The following is a 7,511-nucleotide window of genomic DNA, read 5'->3' as shown; positions in this document are numbered from 1 at the left end:
CATGCACAAAAGTTAACTCAAAATGGATCAAGGAGTTTGATATCAAATCAGAGACACGGCGTCTGATAGAAGAAAAAGTCGGCTACGATCTACATACTGTGGGGTCGGGCTCCAAATTCCTCAATAGGACACCCATAGCACAACAGTTAATAACTAGAATCAACAAATGGGACTTACTCAAACTAAAAAGTTTTTTCTCAGCAAAAGAAACAATAAGAGAGGTAAATAGGGAGCCTACATCCTGGGAACAAATCTTTACTCCTCACACTTCAGATAGAGCCCTAATATCCAGAGTATACAAAGAACTCAAAAAATTAGACAACAAGATAACAAATAACCCAATCAACAAATGGGCCAAAGACATGAACAGACACTTCTCAGAAGGAGGACATACAATCAATCAACAAGTACATGAAAAAATGCTCACCATCTCTAGCAGTCAGAGAAATGCAAATCAAAACCACCCTAAGATACCATCTCACTCCAGTAAGATTGGCAGCCATTATGAAGTCAAACAACAACAAGTGCTGGCGAGGATGTGGGGAAAAGGGTACACTTGTTCATTGTTGGTGGGACTGCAAATTGGTGCAGCCAATCTGGAAAGCAGTATGGAGATTTCTTGGAAAGCTGGGAATGGAACCACCATTTGACCCAGCTATTCCCCTTCTCGGTCTATTCCCTAAAGACCTAAATAGAGCATGCTACAGGGACACTGCTACATCGATGTTCATAGCAGCACAATTCACAATAGCAAGACTGTGGAACCAACCTAGATGCCCTTCAATAGACGAATGGATAAAAAAAAATGTGGCAGTTATACACAATGGAGTATTACTCTGCATTAAGAAATGACAAAATCATAGAATTTGGAGGGAAATGGATGGCATTAGAGCAGATTATGCTAAGTGAAGCCAGCCAATCCCTAAAAAACAAATGCCAAATGTCTTCTTTGATATAAGGAGAGTAACTAAGAACAGAGTAGGGACAAAGAGCATGAGAAGAAGATTAACATTAAACAGGGACGAGAGGTGGGAGGGAAAGGGAGGGAGAAGGGAAATTGCATGGAAATGGAAGGAGACCCTCAGGGTTATACAAAATTACATACAAGAGGTAGCGAGGGGAAAGGGAGAAATAATACAAGGGGGAGATATGAACTGCAGTAGAGTGGGTAGAGAGAGAAGAGAGGAGGGGAGGGGAGGGGAGGGGGATAGTAAAGGATAGGAAAGGCAGCAGAATACAACAGACCCTAGTATGGCAATATATAAATCAATGGAAGTGTAACTGATGTGATTCTGCAATTTGTATACGGGGTAAAAATGGGAGTTCATAACCCACTTGAATCAAAGTGTGAAATATGATATATCAAGAACTATGTAATGTTTTGAACAACCAACAATAAAAAAAAATAAAAAAAATAAAAAAAATTGAAAAAAAAACTATAAAAACACATGACATAGCTGAAGTAGGAGTTCGAAGGGAATTTAAGCTCCAAATACATGTTTTAGGCCAAATATAGAGAAAGACTGCCTTTTTAAAAACCAAATTAAAAAGTTCTTTAAAAAAAATCTTTATTATGAAAAGTTTCAAATATATATGGAAGTAGTAAAAATTGTATAAGGAGCCATCTTGCACCTACGCCCACTTCCCTTCTTCCTTCCCCTCCCACAGTCCTTTGGATTATTTTGAAGCGAATGACTTCCATTCTGTTATTTCATTCACATGTATTTCAGTACACACATCTAAAGATATGTGCAAAGTTTACTTGCTTATTTTATTTATTGTTTGTTTTTCCCTGCTGGAAACTGAAACTCCATGAGGGTAGAAATTTTTCTCTGGTTCACTCCTATACTCCCAACACCTAGATTTCAGGCCCACATACATGCACAACAAATATTTGTCAAATGAGTTAATGCATTTACATTGGTTTTTGACAATTTTTTTAAAAGTCCCATTTAAAAGACAAGAAAAAGTTAAAAGACAACATAAGCATGAACAAAATATGTGAGTAGGATTTCACAGAGAAAGAAACTCAAATGGTCATATATATGACATTTTCAACTTCACTAGACATCAGCAACTAAACTAGCAATGAAAGCATTAAGATTTACCAAAAATATTGCATAAGTTAACTGGAAGGGTTGTTGAACAATGGGAACCCCTGCAAATTCCACTTGATGGAAGTGGAAATTGTTACCACCTTAGGGAATAATTTGATAATATCTGGAAAGCAGAAAATGTGAAACTTAGTAATGAGTGATTTCATTCCTAGAGGACATTTGGCAGTGTTTGGCAACATTTTAGGTTGTCACATTATGGAGATGAGGGTGTCATCAGTACTGAGTGGATAGAGACCATGAGTGTTGCTAAATGTCCTATAACACATAACAACCCATGACAAAGAATTATCCAGTTCCAAAATGCCAGTAGTGCTGAGGTCAAGAAATCTTGCCCCAGAAGCATGTTCATAGAAGCAATATTTGTAATAATAATAAAACATGCACAGATCTAATTCTTAGGGCCATGTAATGATTTCAATACATTACAAATACGTATAGATGGGATAAATTTCAAAATAAAATTGGGAGGAGGAAAGAAACAATTGCTACAGAATATGTACAAATGCATTTTTGTAAATTTGTAAACCAAAACAGTAGTGTAAGTAACCTTTCAATCATTTGGCCTTAAATTGAATGCAATTGACCACTGACCCTGTTCTCCTTGACACGTCCTTCTCTTCATTTTACTAAGCTTGTGGAACAAGACCTCACATTTTTCATGATTTCTTGTGTTTTTGAAAAATAAAACTTTATAGATAAAAAGAAAAAAAAAACTACAATATAAAAAGTTATGTGAAGAATGAGAATAAATTATATAAACTGAATGAGAAGAAAGCTCTTGCTTTTTTTTCCTCTCTTACAAAAACTCTTTCCTTTACTTTGTCTTACATGAAATCCTACTTTCCCTAATGGAAGTGGTGGCATTTTATTCTTAGAGATATGTATGAATAATATAAAAATATAGAAAATAATTGTAAAATTAACAGTGAATTATTTTTATTTCAAATGTAATCCTAAATATCAGTGACTTGATAACTGTATGTAGATGGATGGTATGGGTACAGGTGGGTGAGTATTGCTTAAGAAATAGGTTATTAAATAATTTTAATATTAAAGCAAATGACAATTTTGCATAAGACAAATTTTTTTCTACTCACCTAATAAGTCTTGAAGTTTATTTTTGTAGATACATATCTGCTGGGTTGTGTAATGTGCCTCAAAAAAGTCATATTTCCCATGATGCATCATAAGGAGACCTTATTTGGAGATAAAATTATTAATATTATGTAATAAATTTATATGAAATTATCCTGATTAGAATGGGTGGACTCTATTATAATAACTAATGTCTTTATAAGAAGAGAAAGAGACACAAATACCAGAGGAAAAGGCCAAGTGAAGACAAAGGCAGAAATTATAGTAACTTGGGCTAAAAGCCAAAAAACAAGGATTGCCAACATCCATTGAACAAGATGGTGTTTATGTCCCCTGAATTTTCTAAATGATTATTTTTTTCTTGACTCTAGGTCCCTGAACTCCCTTTTCCTAGAGCATGTACTTTAGAAAACTTGCAATTTTCCACTCTCCCTCTGAGATACAAATATTCTTCCAGATTCTGGCCAGTTTTACAACCCCAGGATATCTTTCCCAAGTCCAGGAAACTATCACTGTAGAACATAACTATGAGAAGGGATAATGCTTCTACTCTTGGTCTACTTGGACTGGATAGGTAGCAAAAACAGATGACCTCATCATAATGACCAATCCCCCACTGAATGTCCTCCAGATTTTTCCACTAGTTTATCTCAGGGGTTTAAAACTCTATGTACTTTTGTTTCAATAGCTTTCAGTCTTTCTTTTCAATTGCAACAGTCTCAATTACTAACTCAATATATTATTTTGAATAAAGTTGTTCTTTCTTATTTTCCTGGGTCTAATACAAATTTTCTTTTGCACTGCTGGAACTAGAGGAAAAAAAGTATTCACACAAGAAACTTTAGAGAGAACATGGCCCTGATGACAACATAATGCCAGACTTGTAGCCTCCAGGATTATGAGACAGTAAATTTCTATTGTTTTAAGCCACAAATTTCATTTTTTATTTTTTGGCAGAAGCCCTAGTAGACTAATATTCCATGAAAATATATAGATTTCCCAATAATTATAAACTATTCTCAAGTAGATTTTAAGTCTTTATACTACCTTGTATTGATGAATATGTATTCATCATTATCTAATTATAGATATAGATATACATGTATGTGTGTGTGTATACACACACACACACACACACACACATATATATATATATATATATATATATATATATATATATGAAGAGAGAGAGAGGGGAAAGTTTTGTATCAAAATATCAAATTGTACTCCATATTCTTGAAATATTTAATGGATATTTGTTTAAATGTTTAGGATAGAGAGTTTCAAAAGACTTGATAATTTGTATGCACCCATAACATATTTTTGCATTCCATTAAATATTATTTTAAATATTTGAATGTCATTGTAAATATCTATATTATAAATAATTTATTATTAAAAAGTCATATTCTGTTGAAAGCTGTAGATCTGGGTATTTGATAATAGACAAAACTCATCCTAAGCTAATTATCATATAGTTATATTTTCATTCATCTAATCTTCCATCCTCATCTATCTTTAAAACACTGAAGAAGAGTACAGAAATATTTTCTAATCAAGAACTTGTGGATAAACAGTGTGTTGTTCCATTTGCTCTTACTTAGATTATAATATTATGTTGACTAATTTTCTCTAATTTGATAAAGCACATCATCTAATTTTGTCAGGAGTTTTGCTAGCATAATTACTATGATTAGAAGAATTGTGAATTAGTAACTCTTGAGCACAGAATTTAAAATGTAGGAAATGAGCTTGACCAGGTCATGGGATTTGTAACTCAGGAACTCTATTACTTTATAATAAGCAATAAGGCATTTGATTTTGTAGATTGAATATTAGATATGAAGGGAGTCAAGAGTCTTATTTCTGATGCTATTTTAAAATATAATAATTTAATCAGTTTATAATTTGGTAGTCACTGCTTTTGTTTATGTAGAACTAATTGCTTAAATTCTTTGGGGACTCATGACAAAGTTGGATGAGTCTTATAAATACATGCAAATAATTGTTATGTAAATTTTCCATAATATGGATATATCAATGAGTGATATCAAAAGTCCACCCTCAAAAGCTTAGTTCTTTTAACTTCCCTCAGTGTATATAGTCCATTAGAACTTTCTCTAGATTAGTGCCCTGGAACACAAGGATTCCTTTACTAAGTGAGTAACATTTAATTTTTCCTGAATGACTAGATTATTCTGAAAGATAATGAAAGCTAGAATATATTCCCACTGGTGGATGACTGTGCCTGGTGTGGGTGTGCCCTAACACCACAGTCTTTGCCATTTTCCAGATGAGTGTTGTCAGGACCTCAATGCAGCAGTCTGATTCAATCTGGGAGATGGTGCAAAGCTTTTGATTAAAAGAGCAAAACAAACACTAACCTCTAAGCACTTTCAAGTGCCTCAGTAAAGTATGATTGCTCCATGGCTTTCACCTTTCTGGGGTATAGGTATATAAGATTAAAGGAAATCTCTGGGTCACAATATTTCCTCTCCATTATTTTCCTAGGGTGATTGTGAAATCACTCTATCTCTCAAAGGAGCTTCATTACAGAGCTCCATCTACCCTCAATTTCTGGATTTCCATTTTCCTAGATTTAATTTTGTTTTATAAATTGAGAAATCACTACAGCTTTTTTTTTTTTTTTTTTTTTTTTTTTAAGAAAAAGGGAAAAAGACAGGCTGGGGTTTTGACTCAGTGGAAGAGCACTTGCCTCGAATTTGTGAGGCACCAAGTTCGATTCTCAGCACCACATAAAAATAAATAAACAAAATAAAGGTATAAAAAATAAAGAAAGGAAAGCAAAAGAAAAAAAGTTTTATTGCTTTGCTAGCAAAGAAGCACAGAGGACTCCTGTCTCAGAGGCTGTGATTCTGTCCATTAAAGGGAGGAAGGGACTTTTAATTAGGTGATTTATTCCACATATTCTGTTAGAGTTGTAATTCACCTGTTAATTTAGGAGACAGTTATTTCTGAGATCTTTTATGCCTCTGTAAAGTCAGGATTATTGCATTCCTATGGTGGGTGTGTACTCAAAGAAGGATAACTCTGCATAAGAGGGAAAAGAAAGGTAATCTTGTTTACTTGAGATTAGGGAGGGGAAGCAATTAGAAAGGGGCAAGAAGAGAGGAAGAGAAAAGAAACATGGCCATTTTAAAAATAAGTTACAGTGGCAGAGCAGCAAGGGCTAAGTCAATGCACGAAATAGAACACTGTTACATTGCCCCACTGCCCTTTTCTACGTTCCATTTCTATGGAAAAATGGATGATGACATCTCCAAGTTGCTTCCTGTTGAAAGAGGGCAAAGCTGGGGGAAGTAACACAAAGTCTCTTTTTATCTGATGAGGCATGGACAGTTAAGGGTGTTCAGCATCAAAGCAGTCCAGAGGTCCATAGTGGCAAATGGCATGGCAGGTGACAGATGGCCAAGGGTGTCATGACTTTACTGAGTTCAGTTCCTTTTCCTCAAAGTGGACCATCATGGAGCAATCTTTACCATTCAGGGAGAGAAGGTGAGAGTTTCCTGAATCAAAAGAAGTTTTGACACCTACTGGACCAGTCCCTCAGTCCCTCCTTTTACTCACAGGAATAGCTACTCTGGTTCAACCTGAGGGAGACTTACCCATCTCCTAACTCTTTGGCAGTCAGTTCTAAACAAGTTCACCAGCCACCTTGCATCCTCAGTATGGAAGTGGAGTTTTTTGGAGAGCCAGGCCTGCGCAAGAAAGCTAAAGTGGGGGCTGCCAAATTTGTTACCAAAAGCTCAGTCTTTGTCCCCATGCCAATCCTATAATGAGGACATGGTTTTGATTAAAATGAAAAAGATGTGTATTGCTTTTCTCTTGTCCCAGAATCTGTGATTCTCACTACCACCATTTTAAAGGATCCCATTCTATGAAGGATTTTTTTGCCAGACTCCTTTAAATCCCTCAAATTCCAGAATGGGACCGAGTCGTTTTTGAGTTTCCTCTAGTGTCCTCTGCCACTGTGTCTGCCTTTCATTTTTATATAATCATAAATTTTGTCCGCATTATCTATAGAAAGAAATTAGGGGTATCAGCAGAAATCAAAAATGCAGATTAATTTAAGAGAAGGTATAGGATGGAAGCTGGTGCTAGCATATGGGTAGATTTAATGTGATCTACGAATTATGAGTATATAAGTAGAATTATTGAGATGTGATGGGGAAATTTGTTTTCACAAACAGAGAAAACAATAAACTAGGATTCTTACCTCATATTAATGAAAAAACAAACAAACAAACAAAACCACCTGATGATGCCATTACAAAAAGA

Source organism: Callospermophilus lateralis, chromosome 6 (assembly GCF_048772815.1).
Source record: "Callospermophilus lateralis isolate mCalLat2 chromosome 6, mCalLat2.hap1, whole genome shotgun sequence".
NCBI classification, from domain to species: Eukaryota; Metazoa; Chordata; class Mammalia; order Rodentia; family Sciuridae; genus Callospermophilus; species Callospermophilus lateralis.
The sequence above is the reverse complement of the archived record's forward strand: the minus strand, read 5'-3'. Positions refer to the sequence as shown.